The sequence below is a fragment of the Triticum dicoccoides genome, chromosome 5A, assembly GCF_002162155.2.
Source record: "Triticum dicoccoides isolate Atlit2015 ecotype Zavitan chromosome 5A, WEW_v2.0, whole genome shotgun sequence".
In the NCBI taxonomy this organism is placed as follows: Eukaryota; Viridiplantae; Streptophyta; class Magnoliopsida; order Poales; family Poaceae; genus Triticum; species Triticum dicoccoides.
Genome location: NC_041388.1, coordinates 133,947,305 through 133,962,517, shown reverse-complemented (window position 1 = coordinate 133,962,517; position 15,213 = coordinate 133,947,305).

The following is a 15,213-nucleotide window of genomic DNA, read 5'->3' as shown; positions in this document are numbered from 1 at the left end:
TTCCGATATCCAAATATAGGCTTCCAATATATCAATCTTTAAGTGTAGACCATTTCGAGACTCCTCTTCATGTCCGTGATCACATCCGGGACTCCGAACAACCTTCGGTTCATCAAAACACAAAAACTCTAATTATGATCGTCACTGAACTTTAAGCGTGCGGACCCTACGGGTTCGAGAACTATGTAGACATAACCGAGACACGTCTCCGGTCAATAACCAATAGCAAAACCTGGATGCTCATATTGGCTCCTACATATTCTACGAAGATCTTTATCGGTCAGACCGCTAACAACATACGTTGTTCCCTTTGTCATCGGTATGTTACTTGCCCGAGATTCGATCGTCGGTATCTTAATACCTAGTTCAATCTCGTTACCAGCAAGTCTCTTTACTCGTTCCGTAATACATCATCATGTATCTAACTTATTAGTTGCAATGCTTGCAAGGCTTGAGTGATGTGCATTACAGAGAGGGCCCAGAGATACCTCTCCGACAATTGGAGTGACAAATCCTAATCTCGAAATACGCCAACCCAACAAGTACCTTCGGAGACACCTGTAGAGCACCTTTATAATCACCCAGTTACGTTGTGACGTTTGGTAGCACACAAAGTGTTCCTCCGGTAAATGGGAGTTGCATAATCTCATAGTCATAGGAACAGGTATAAGTTATGAAGAAAGCAATAGCAACAAACTAAACGATCAAGTGCTAAGCTAACGGAATGGGTCAAGTCAATCACATTATTCTCCTAATGATGTGATCCCATTAATCAAATGACAACTCATGTTTATGGTTATAAAACATAACCATCTTCGATCAACGTGCTAGTCAAGTAGAGGCATACTAGTGACACTCTGCTTGTCTATGTATTCACACATGTATTATGTTTCCGGTTAATACAATTCTAGCATGAATAATAAACATTTATCATGATATAAGGAAATAAATAATAACTTTATTATTTCCTCTAGGGCATATTTCCTTCAGTCTCCCACTTGCACTAGAGTCAATAATCTAGATTACACAGTAATGATTCTAACACCCATGGAGCCTTGGTGTTGATCATGTTTTGCTCGTGGAAGAGGCTTAGTGAGCGGGCCTGCAACATTCAGATCCGTATGTATCTTGCAAATTTCTATGTCTCCCACTTGGACTAAATCCCGAATGGAATTGAAGCGTCTCTTGATGTGCTTGGTTCTCTTGTGAAATCTGGATTCCTTCGCCAAGGCAATTGCACCAGTATTGTCACAAAAGATTTTCATTGGACCCGATGCACTAGGTATGACACCTAGATCGGATATGAACTCCTTCATCCAGACTCCTTCATTTGCTGCTTCCGAAGCAGCTATGTACTCTGCTTCACATGTAGATCCCGCCACGACGCTTTGTTTAGAACTGCACCAACTGACAGCTCCAACGTTCAGTATAAACACGTATCCGGTTTGCGATTTAGAATCGTCCGGATCAGTGTCAAAGCTTGCATCAACGTAACCATTTATGATGAGCTCTTTGTCACCTCCATATACGAAAAACATATCCATAGTCCTTTTTAGGTACTTCAGGATGTTCTTGACCGTTGTCCAGTGATCCAATCCTGGATTACTTTGGTACCTCCCTGCTAGACTTATAGCAAGGCACACATCAGGTCTGGTACACAGCATTGCATACATGATAGAGCCTATGGCTGAAGCATAGGGAACATCTTTCATTTTCTCTCTATCTTCTGCGGTGGTCGGACATTCAGTCTTACTCAATTTCACACCTTGTAACACAGGCAAGAACCCTTTCTTTGCTTGATCCATTTTGAACTTTTTCAAAACTTTGTCAAGGTATGTGCTTTGTGAAAGTCCAATTAAGCGTCTTGATCCATCTCTATAGATCTTAATGCCCAATATGTAAGCAGCTTCACCGAGGTCTTTCATTGAAAAACTCTTATTCAAGTATCCCTTTATGCTATCCAGAAATTCTATATCATTTCCAATTAATAATATGTCATCCACATATAATATCAGAAATGCTACAGAGCTTCCACTCACTTTCTTATAAATACAGGCTTCTCCAAAAGTCTGTACAAAACCAAATGCTTTGATCACACTATCAAAGCGTTTATTCCAACTCCGAGAGGCTTGCACCAGTCCATAAATGGATCGCTGGAGCTTGCACACTCTGTTAGCACCTTTTGGATCGACAAAACCTTCTGGTTGCATCATATACAACTCTTATTTAAGATATCCATTAAGGAATGCAGTTTTGACATCCATTTGCCAAATTTCATAATCATAAAATGCGGCAATTGCTAACATGATTCGGACAGACTTAAGCATCGCTACGGGTGAGAAGTTCTCATCGTAGTCAATCCCTTGAACTTGTTGAAAACCTTTCGCAACAAGTCGAGCTTTGTAGACAGTAACATTACCGTCAGCGTCAGTCTTCTTCTTGAAGATCCATTTATTCTCAATTGCTTGCCGATCAACGGGCAAGTCAACCAAAGTCCACACTTTGTTCTCATACATGGATCCCATCTCAGATTTCATGGCTTCTAGCCATTTTGCGGAATCTAGGCTCACCATTGCTTCTTCATAGTTTGTAGGTTCATCATGATCTAGTAGCATGACTTCTAGTAACTTGATCTAAAGTTTCATGATCATTATCATTAGCTTCCTCACTAATTGGTGTAGGTGTCACAGAAACCTGTTTCTGTGATGTACTACTTTCCAATAAGGGAGCAGGTACAGTTACCTCATCAAGTTCTACTTTCCTCCCACTCACTTCTTTCGAGAGAAACTCCTTCTCTAGAAAGGATCCATTCTTAGCAACGAAAGTTTTGCCTTCGGATGTGTGATAGAAGGTGTACCCAACAGTTTCCTTTGGGTATCCTATGAAGACACATTTCTCCGATTTGGGTTCGAGCTTATCAGGTTGAAGCTTTTTCACATAAGCATCGCAGCCCCAAACTTTTACAAACGACAACTTTGGTTTCTTGCCAAACCACAGTTCATAAGGCGTCGTCTCAACGGATTTCGATGGTGCCCTATTTAACGTGAATGCAGCCGTCTCTAAAGCATAACACCAAAACGATAGCGGTAAATCTGTAAGAGACATCAAAGATCGCACCATATCTAGTAAAGTACGATTACGATGTTCGGACACACCATTACGCTGTGGTGTTCCGGGTGGCGTGAGTTGCGAAACTATTCCGCATTGTTTCAAATGTAGACCAAACTTGTAACTTAAATATTCTCCTCCACGATCAGATCGTAGAAACTTTATTTTCTTGTTACGATGATTTTCAACTTCACTCTGAAATTCTTTGAACTTTTCAAATGTTTTAGACTTATGTTTCATTAAGTAGATATACCCATATCTGCTTAAATCATCTGTGAAGGTGAGAAAATAACGATATCCGCCACGAGCCTCAATATTCTTCGGACCACATACATCTATATGTATGATTTCCAACAAATCCGTTGCTCTCTCCATAGTACCGGAGAATGGCGTTTTAGTCATCTTGCCCATGAGGCACGGTTCACAAGTACCAAGTGATTCATAATCAAGTGATTCCAAAAGTCCATCGGTATGGAGTTTCTTCATGCGCTTTACACCGATATGACCTAAACGGCAGTGCCACAAATAAGTTGCACTATCATTATCAACTTTGCATCTTTTGGTTTCAACATTATGAATATGTGTATCACTACTATCGAGATTCATCAAAAATAGACCACTCTTCAAGGGTGCATGACCATAAAAGATATTACTCATATAAATAGAACAACCATTATTCTCTGATTTAAATGAATAACCGTCTCGCATCAAACAAGATCCAGATATAATGTTCATGCTCAACGCTGGCACCAAATAACAATTATTTAGGTCTAAAACTAATCCCGAAGGTAGATGTAGAGGTAGCGTGCCGACTGCGATCACATCGACTTTGGAACCATTTCCCACGCGCATTGTCACCTCGTCCTTTGCCAGTGTTCGCTTAATCCGTAGTCCCTATTTCGAGTTGCAAATGTTAGCAACAGAACCGGTATCAAATACCCAGGTGCTACTGCGAGCTCTAGTAAGGTACACATCAATAACATGTATATCACATATACCTTTGTTCACCTTGCCATCCTTCTTATCCGCCAAATACTTGGGGCAGTTCCGCTTCTAGTGTCCAGTCTGCTTGCAGTAGAAGCACTCAGTTTCAGGCTTAGGTCCAGATTTGGGTTCCTTCTCCTGAGCAACAACTTGCTTACTGTTCTTCTTGAAGTTCCCCTTCTTCTTCCCTTTGCCCTTTTTCTCGAAACTGGCGGTCTTGTTGACCATCAACACTTGATGCTCCTTCTTGATTTCTACCTCCGCAGCCTTTAGCATTGCGAAGAGCTCGGGAATTGTCTTATCCATCCCTTGCATGTTATAGTTCATCACAAAGCTCTTGTAGCTTGGTGGCAATGATTGAAGAACTCTGTCAATGACACTATCAACAGGAAGATTAACTCCCAGTTGAGTCAAGTGATTATGATACCCAGACATTTTGAGAATATGTTCACTGATAGAACTATTCTCCTCCATCTTGCAGCTATAGAATTTATTGGAGACTTCATATCTCTCAATCCGGGCATTTGCTTGAAATATTAACTTCAACTCCTGGAACATCTCATATGCTCCATGACGTTTAAAACATCGTTGAAGTCCCTATTCTAAGCTGTAAAGCATGGCACACTAAACTATCGAGTAGTCATCAACTTTGCTCTGCCAGACGTTCATAACATCTGGTGTTGCTCCAGCAGCAGGCCTGGCACCAAGCGGTGCTTCCAGGACGTAATTCTTCTGTGCAGCAATGAGGATAATCCTCAAGTTACGGACCCAGTCCGTGTAATTGCTACCATCATCTTTCAACTTTTCTTTCTCAAGGAACGCATTAAAATTCAACGGAACAACAGCACGGGCCATCTATCTACAATCAAACATAGACAAGCAAGATACTATCAGGTACTAAGTTCATGATAAGTTTAAGTTCAATTAATCATATTACTTAAGAACTCCCACTTAGAAAGACATCCCTCTAATCTTCTAAGTGATCATGTGATCCAAATCAACTAAACCATAACTGATCATCACGTGAAATGGAGTAGCTTTCAATGGTGAACATCAATATGTTGATCATATCTACTATATGATTCACGCTCGACCTTTCGGTCTCAGTGTTCCGAGGCCATATCTGCATATGCTAGGCTCGTCAAGTTTAACCTGAGTATTCTGCGTGTGCAAAACTGCTTGCACCCGTTGTAGATGGACGCAGAGCTTATCACACCCGATCATCATGTGGTGTCTAGGCACGACGAACTTTGGCAACGGTGCATACTCAGGGAAAACACTTTTATCTTGAAATTTAGTGAGAGATCATCTTATAATGCTACCGTCAATCAAAGCAAGATAAGATGCATAAAAGATAAACATCACATGCAATCAATATAAGTGATATGATATGGCCATCATCATCTTGTGCTTGTGATCTCCATCTCCGAAGCACCGTCATGATCACCATCGTCACTGGCGCGACACCTTTATCACCATCGTAGCATCGTTGTCGTCTCGCCAATCTTATGCTTCCACGACTATCGCTACCGCTTAGTGATAAAGTAAAGCATTGCAGCGCAATTACATTGCATACAATAAAGCGACAACCATATGGCTCCTGCCAGTTGCCGATAACTCAGTTACAAAACATTATCATCTCATACAATAAAATTTAGCATCATGTCTTGTCCATATCACATCACAACATGCCCTGCAAAAACAAGTTAGACATCCTCTACTTTGTTGTTGCAAGTTTTACGTGGCTGCTACGGGCTTAGCAAGAACCGTTCTTACCTACGCATCAAAACCACAACGATAGTTTGTCAAGTTGGTGTTGTTTTAACAGTCGCAAGGACCGGGCATAGCCACACTCGGTTCAACTAAAGTTGGAGAAACTGACACCCGCCAGCCACCTGTGTGCAAAGCACGTCGGTAGAACCAGTCTTGCGTAAGCGTACGCGTAATGTCGGTCCGGGCCGCTTCATCCAACAATACCGCCGAACCAAAGTATGACATGTTGGTAAGCAGTATGACTTATATCGCCCACAACTCACTTGTGTTCTACTCGTGCATATAACATCAACGCATAAAACCTAGGCTCTGATACCATTGTTGGGGAACGTAGTAATTTCAAAAATTTCCTACGTACACGCAAGATCATGGTGATGCATAGCAACGAGAGGGGAGAGTGTTGTCTACGTACCCTCGTAGACCGGCAATGGAAGCGTTGACACAACATAGAGGAAGTAGTCGTACGTCTTCCCGATCCGACCGATCCAAGTACCGAACGTACGGGGCCTCCGAGTTCTGCACACGTTCAACTTGGTGACGTCCCTCGAGCTCCGATCCAGCCGAGTGTTGAGGGATAGTTTCGTCAGCACGACGGCGTGATGATGGTGATGATGTTCTACCGACGCAGGGCTTCGCCTAAGCACCGCTACGATATGACCGAGGTGGAATATGGTGGAAGGGGGAACCGCACATGGCTAAGGAACGTTCACGAAGATCAACTTGTGTGTCATGGGGTGCCCCCTTGCCCCCGTATATAAAGGAGGGAGAGGGGGAGGTGCGGCCGGCCCTAGGGGTGCGCCTGGAGGAGTCCTACTCCCACCGGGAGTAGGACTCCCCCCTCTTGCCTTGTTGGAGAAGGAAAGGGGAAGGGGAAAGAGGAAAGGGGGGCGCCCCCCCCCCTTCCTTGTCCTATTTGGACTAGGGGGAGGGGTGCGTGGCCTGCCCTGGCCGGCCCTCCTCTTCTCCCTTAGGGCCCATGTAGGCCCATTAACCCCCGGGGGGGTTCCGGTAACCCCCCGGTACTCCGGTAAAATCCCGATTTCACCCGGAACGTTTCCGATATCCAAATATAGGCTTCCAATATATCAATCTTTATGTCTCGACCATTTTGAGACTCCTCGTCATGTCCGTGATCACATCCGGGACTCCAAACAACCTTAGGTTCATCAAAACACAAAAACTCTAATTATGATCGTCACCGAACTTTAAGCGTGCGGACCCTACGGGTTCGAGAACTATGTAGACATGACCGAGACACGTCTCCGGTCAATAACCAATAGCGGAACCTGGATGCTCATATTGGCTCCTACATATTCTACGAAGATCTTTATCGGTCAGACCGCATAACAACATACGTTGTTCCCTTTGTCATCGGTATGTTACTTGGCCGAGATTCGATCGTCGGTATCTTAATACCTAGTTCAATCTCGTTACCAGCAAGTCTCTTTACTTGTTCTGTAATACATCATCCTGCAACTAACTTATTAGTTGCAATGCTTGCAAGGCTTGAGTGATGTGCATTACTGAGAGGGCCCAGAGATACCTCTCTGACAATCGGAGTGACAAATCCTAATCTCGAAATACGCCAACCCAACAAGTACCTTCGGAGACACCTGTAGAGCACCTTTATAATCACCCAGTTACGTTGTGACGTTTGGTAGCACACAAAGTGTTCCTCCGGTAAACGGGAGTTGCATAATCTCATAGTCATAGGAACATGTATAAGTTATGAAGAAAACAATAGCAATAAACTAAACGATCAAGTGCTAAGCTAACGGAATGGGTCAAGTCAATCACATCATTCTCCTAATGATGTGATGCCGTTAATCAAATGACAACTCATGTCTATGGTTAGGAAACATAACCATCTTCGATCAACGAGCTAGTCAAGTAGAGGCATACTAGTGACACTCTATTTGTCTATGTATTCACACGTGTATTATGTTTCCGGTTAATACAATTCTAGCATGAATAATAAACATTTATCATGATATAAGGAAATAAATAATAACTTTATTATTGCCTCTAGGGCATATTTCCTTCAACTAGTGCCCTCACTCAAGTTGACTTGCTCGCTAGACTTGTTCTGGCAATCACTTTGATCTGACATAGCTAATACTGCAAACTAAAAGCTGACCCTGTGAATAGATGTAGTTGAGATAGAGTGGATGAGCATCACAAAGTGCAGAGATTTTGTAAAACAATTGAGTCAAAAACATAGTTTTAGTTTTCCACAGAAAGCATTTCGAAGCTACCGATTTGTTAAACTCGATGACACCGAAGCAATATTGGAGCCTGAACTAGTGGAATTGGTCAGACCGAGACACAGTTCGGCTCCGAGATTGCTAGGGTTTCACTGAGAAATCAAACTTGGTCACACCGATTTGCAAGTTTCGGTCAGACCGAAAATCACAAGTGCAATGGCCTAAGACAAATCGGTGAGACCGATTTCTACAACTCGATCGGTCCAAGATGAGTTCGGCAAAAACCTAACCCTAAATTTTCAAATCAAAACTAATCTAAAGGGATTTTTAGCTGGATAGAGTGATCTCATACATGGTAAGAATCATGGCATTGGCCTAAGTGCAGGAATCGGAGGTAAAGATTGCACATAGGGGTCGAGTTCATACCCTAACACGACGGTGAACTCGCTACGGCGGCAACGGCGGTGAAGATTCCCGTTGACAATGGTGGAGACCAGCGGCGATAGGTCGCTGGCGATGAGGAGATGATCCGGAGACCTGAGTCGGCAGAGGAGGACACGCGCGAGCGAAAGGTTTCAGAGGAATTTCCAAAATTTGACCCGTGAGTATATATATCCTGACCCTGTCGGTGTGACCGAGTGGAACGACTCGGTGGCACCGAGATGCAGAATCGCAAGCGGTTACTGCAACTCGGTGTGACCGGACTGTTCAAATTTGTTGCACCAAGATTGAAAACCTAGATAAACTCAATGAACTCGGTATGACCGAAAGGAATGAATCGATCAAACTGAAATACACAGATAGGTTTTGGAAGTTTAAGTCTATGACGAATCGGTGACTCCGAGTGCTCCTCACCCAGAGGGTTCGAATCTAACTTTATCAAACTTTGTGATATAGCATGAATAAAGTTTGAGACGCGAAAATCATAGATATCTAGAGGGAGTACTTAGGCATTCTTGTCCATCCATTTGGCGAAAGAAAAAGACCAAACAATCAAAGCAACAAATGGATGTCCTTGAATGAGAAAAATATGCAATCAACATGCTCACACAATAAAATGGCAAATGAAATATGTGGCAAAGCATGCACAAACACTCTAGCATCTATGAAGCAATTGGCGATGACTAGGTCATCTATATATGAGTATATTGACTGAGGAGTCAAATGAGAACATTTGATCGTAGGTCATACTCATTGTTTAAGCACAAGTGGGATTACCACTTTTACATAAAACATTGTTGTGTTCACACCATTAGAGTTGCTCTAGCTTAATTCTTAGAGTAAAGCCCCCCCCCCCTAGATGTGATATCCCCCCTAAGAGGGATGAACTAACCTTGGGTTTTGTCGATGATGACTTCATGTAGATGTTGAAGATGTGGATGCTCATTGTTGATGTAGATCATTTGGAGCAATCCATTGGAGTGAGTTGCACTTTCAATACCTACACGGGTTAGTCCCACAAGGAACAAACAAGGATATCCATGGACATAGAGTAAAATTCGCATAACATGACGTCCATGAAAGCATTAGGTTACCTTGTCCCTTGTCTTACTAACAAGAGGGTTTGTGACTCCTTGAACTAGTGCTATATGTGGAAGTTGTTTGCACTTGTTCTCGCCAAAATGATATGAGTGAACTATGTTGGCGGAGTCACCCTCAAGAACTCTCTAGTTCTTCTTCTTCGGGATCCACATCAACTTGATGGGAATCCTTGGAGTTGTAGTCGTACTTGATGAAGTAGAACTTGATGTAGTCTTGGGAACCCACTTGACCAAGCCCTTGGGAGCTTCTTCAAATGCATCAATCTCCTATTGAAGCTTGTCCTTCCCTTTTTGCTTGTGGTCTTGTGGTGGAAGATCATCTTGAGCTTGTGTTCCCTTGAAAGAAGTAGGATCATACTTCTCTTGTTGAGGAACAAACTTCGTCTTGAGGTATTGATCTTCTTCCTACTCAACTCCATTGGCATTGAACTTTCGTTCAAAACCAATGCCTTGATTCTTCCGGTGCCTTCCTTGCTTGCGTACAATTTCCTCAAATTGCTTACTTCCGGCAAGGCTCTTGTAAACACCTTTCTCTATAATTCCCTTCAATAAGCTATTTTCTTGCTCAAGTGTAACTTGGCTAAGAGAATCATTAGTGGAATCAAGAGAACTACTAGAAGCAACAACATTGGATTTAGCATGATTATTGTTACTACTAGAAGAGGAATCTTTCTTACTCTTGTTGCTTGATTTTACTTGTGGCATGTAAGTAGACAAGAGTAAACGCTTGGCAATGTAAGAAGAACTTTTCTTGTGAAGATCATCATTGATGTCCTTTAAAAACCCATGATCTTGCTCTAGGTTGAGCTTTTCAAAGCGTAGCTTCTCATGAGTCTTTAAAAGTTCTCGATGATCTTCTAAGGTAGTTTCATGAGCTAACTTAAGAGTGTTTAGTTCTTTAGTTAGACGCTCAATCACCTTCTTATCATCGTCATTCTTTTATCTTGATTAGCATGATTAATAGCAAGTTCATCATAGTTTTCATCACTAGAGTTGTCAACAAGTAAATCATCATCACCTAGCAAATCATCTTCATCACTATTGAAATCAACATACTCGGTGTGTGATACCTTTGGGCCTTTACCATGAAGCATCTTCCAACTCCTTCATTTGGCGAGTCAAATATGTCATAGGAGTTGGTTGACACAAGTGCTAGACCGGCAACACCTTCATCTTGAGTATATTCGGAGTTGGAGTGATAACTTCTCTCGGAGTGGTGGTCGGAGTCGGAGCCGGATACCCATTCACCAACATGAGCTTGATGTCTTCGCTTTGTATAGCTCCTTGATGACTTGTCCTTCCTTTCCAAATCCTTGCTTCTGCAAGAGGTTCTTCGTTCATAACGATCATCTCTACTCCTCTCTCTTGGAGGTGATTCTTCTCTTCTACTTCTCCTTTTAGGTGAGTCTTCTCTTCTTTTGTAGGGAGCCGTACACTCATTGGAGTAGTGTCTGGGTCTTCCAAAATTATAGCAATTACGCTCATGACTAGAAGATCTTTTGTAATTGTAGGACCTTGACTTGGAACTTCTTTCTTTGCTTCTACTCTTGTAGAACTTGTTGAAGTTCTTCACCATTAGGCTCAATTCCTTATTGAAGACTTGTTTCTCACTTGATGATGTAGGAGCATCACATGAGGCTTTGTATGCACCACTAGACTTGTTGTGAAGCTCTTCTTTATCCTTGAGTGACATCTCATGAGCAACAATTCTACCAATGACTTATGTTGGCTTGAGATCTTTGTAATTGGGCATCATTTGGATTAATGTGCACACAGTGTCATATTTTACATCCAAGGTTCTTAGGATCTTCTTGATGATGAATTTGTTGGTCATCTCTTCACTTCCTAAGCCGGCAATCTCATTTGTGATGAGAGCAAGCCTAGAGTACATTTCAGCGACACCTTCACCATCCTTCATTTTGAACTTGTCAAGTTGACTTTGAAGCACATCCAATTTGGATTCCTTGACGGAGTCGGTACCTTCATGCATATCAAACAAAGTATCCCAAATTTCCTTTGCATTCTCAAGACGGCTGATTTTGTTAAATTCTTCGGGGCACAATCCGTTGAAGAGGATATCGCAAGCTTGAGCATTGTATTGCAGCATCTTCAATTCTTCCACGGTAGCTTCACGATTTGGTTCTCTCCCATCGAAGAATTCACCTTGCAAGCCAATACACACAATAGCCCAAACAGCGGGGTTATGTCCAAGAATATGCATTTTCATCTTATGCTTCCAACTAGCAAAATTAGTACCATCAAAGTAAGGATCTCTACGGTGGTAACTTCCCTCGCTAGATGCCATACTCTCCTAGGTTGTGAAACCAAGGCTATGATCACTAAAGCTATGGAAATCAAGGCAAATGGAGACCAAAGCTCTGATGCCACTTGTAGGATCGAAAGTATGTCTAGAGGGGGTGATTAGACTACTTGACCAAATAAAAATCTAGCCTTTTCCCAATTTTAAGTCTTGGCAGATTTTAGCAACTTATCACAAGTCAAGCAATCAACCTACACATGCAATTCTAAGAGTATAGCAACATAATATAAATCATCATATGAAGGTAAAGGGGGGGAGTTTGAGGGGAGAAAACGCAATGTAGACACAGAGATTTTGGCATGGTTCCGATAGGTGGTGCTATCGTACATCCATGTTGATGGAGACTCCAACCCACGAAGGGTAACGGTTGCACGAGTCCATGGAGGGATCCACCCATGAAGGGTCCACGAAGAAGCAACATTGTCTATCCCACCATGGCCATCGCCCACGAAGGACTTGCCTCACTTGGGTAGATCTTCACGAAGTAGGCGGTCTCCTTTCCCTTACAAACTCCTTGGTTCAAATCCACAATCTTGATAGAGGCTCCCAAGTGACACCTAACCAATCTAGGAGACACCACCCTCCAAAAGGTAATAGATGGTGTGTTGATGATGAACTCCTTGCTCTTGTGCTTCAAATGATAGTCTCCCAAACACTCAACTCTCTCACACAGATTTGGCTATGGTGGAAAGATGATTTGAGTGGAAAGCAACTTGGGGAAGGCCAGAGATCAAGATTCTTGTGGTTGGATTGGAATGTCTTGGTCTCAACACATGAGTAGGTGGTTCTCTCTCAGAAAAATGAGTAGTGGAAGTGTAGGCACGTTCTGATAGCTCTCTTCTCGAATGGAGAATGGGTGGAGGGGTATATATAGCCTTCACACAAAATCTAACCGTTACACACCATTTACCAAAATCGGTTAGACCGATTTAGTTCAAAATGTGAACGTGAGGCATTTTGGTGGGACCGACACGATCAACTCGGTGAGACCAATTTTGTTAGGGTTAGGGCATAACTTAATCTCGGTGAGACTAGTCACATGAACTCGGTGAGACCGATTTCAGTAATAGGCAACCAGAGAGTTGGTCAGGCAAACTCGGTGGGACCAATCGCTCATTTTGGTGAGACCGAAATGTTACGAAAAGGAAACAGAGAGTTTGCATTGCGAACTCGGTGGGACCGATCGCTCAGTTCGATTAGACCGAAACGTTACAAAGGGAAACAGAGAGTCTGCAATCCCATCTCAGTGAGACCGAGATCCCTATCGGTGAGACCGAACTGATTAGGGTTTCTGGCTATGGCTATGTCAAATGAACTCAGTGGTGCCGGATAGATCAAATCGGCGGGGCCGAGTTTGACTTTTGGTTTGGGACATATGTGGAAATGAGAAAGTGGTTGAGGGCTTTTGGAGCATATCACTATGCATTTTGAGCAAGCAAGCCATTAAGCAACACCTCATCCCCTTTTAATAGTATTGACTTTTCCTATGGACTCAATGTGATCTTGGATCACTAAAATGAAAATGTAGAGTCTTGAGCTTGTGCCAATATGTGTCCTTAGCATTTTGAGGGGTCCACATCTCTAGTCCATGCCATGCCAATCATTGAACTTTCTGAAATGATTATCTTGAAGGAATATTAGTTCAATGAGTTATATGTTGTTAATAATTACCAAAACCACCTAGGGATTAGTTGCACTTTCATGGACCCATCCTTGCTCCTTTCATCGTGATTGGTCCTAGGTTGCTCCAATACACCTATAGACATAAGAAAAGAACGAGAAGTAACAAAAACCAAATAAATACACAAATGTGCAATGCTCACAATGATAAGTATAAAAACCGGTAATCATGCATAATGGACATATATTTGGTTCAATGGGACATAATATATGAAGAGAACATGCAACATATGAGCTCTAAAAATGCGTAAAATATAGAGCCATCAGCAGCGCCGATGGCCCTCGGCATTGTCAGCTCATCCTCTTCGGCCAACGCCTCCTTCCCGCTGGGGTTTTCTCCTTGTTCGGCGTACGCTCCATCAGCACCCGCTCTGGTAAGTACAATTTCCCCCTTTGCTGGTAGATGTGGATTAGGGTTTGCATTGTTAAGCATGGATTGGATTCGCTCAGATTTGATTCGATCCGATTCCAATCGAATCAACTCGAATTCAATTGTCCGCTTCTTGACTGTTACTGTATATGCACTGCCTCATTGCTGTTAGATTGCTAGATTAGTGCACTGCCTTGATGCAAACTAGGTGTGTAGTTGTAGATTTGTGCTTGCAAGATAGGTAGTCACATTGGATGATATTCATGCTAGATTGGTTGATGTTCATGCTACACAAGTTGCTTGTTGTTCATGTTGCACAAGTTGCTTAATGTTCATGCCAATTGCTTGATGTTCATGCTGCACAAGTTGTTGTGTTGTTCGTAGTTAGGGTTTTGTGCATGATTTCAGTGTGTGCATGGTGATTAGTGTAGGTTGGACAAATGTGCATGCTCATATGCATTGTCGGACCATTGTGTTTGCTCGTTTAGGTACTAGTACCAACCAACATGCTGCCAAATGTGGGTGTCCTGCTAATGATTGGCAACTACCACAACTTGAAGTGCTATGTTAAGACCATAGCACAGATTTGGCAACTGCCATTGATCCATTGCATGCTCATATGCATTGTAGGACCATTGCATGTTTAGGAACTTGCCAAACTTGCATTGCTATGTTTAGATCATAGCACTGATTTGGCAATTGCCACTGATCTAGTGTTATGATCTAAAACAGAGCATTGCATGTTTAGCAACTGGTACTGATCAGCGGCAGTCGCCCAAGTGCAAGTGCCACTGATGAGTGGCACTTGCACTTGGACAACTACCACTATTCAGTGCCAGTTGCCAATGATCATCTCACTGATCATTTGCAACTGGCAGCCCTTAGAGGCAGTTGTCAATGCCCTGTTACTAACACAAGTCATCTTACCTTGAAAGATCATGAAGACGGAGTGGGACGTAGCCGGAGGAGGAGCGCAGGTCATGGCTGGCGCCGAGGGCTTCGAGGACCTGATCCCGACGAACCGATGGCTCAAGACAGTGAACCTACTTGGCAGGGTCACTGCCATGAGCCAGCCATGGTCACAGGGACGAGCACCGAGGACCGGCCACGAGGAGGGGGGACGAGAGCCGCTACGTTTCTACATGCAGATCAAGGACATGGAGGATCTCGCCATGCTCGTCATCCCTCGCAAGTTCACGGACATGCTGGAGCAATGGCTGGTGACGAAGCCAC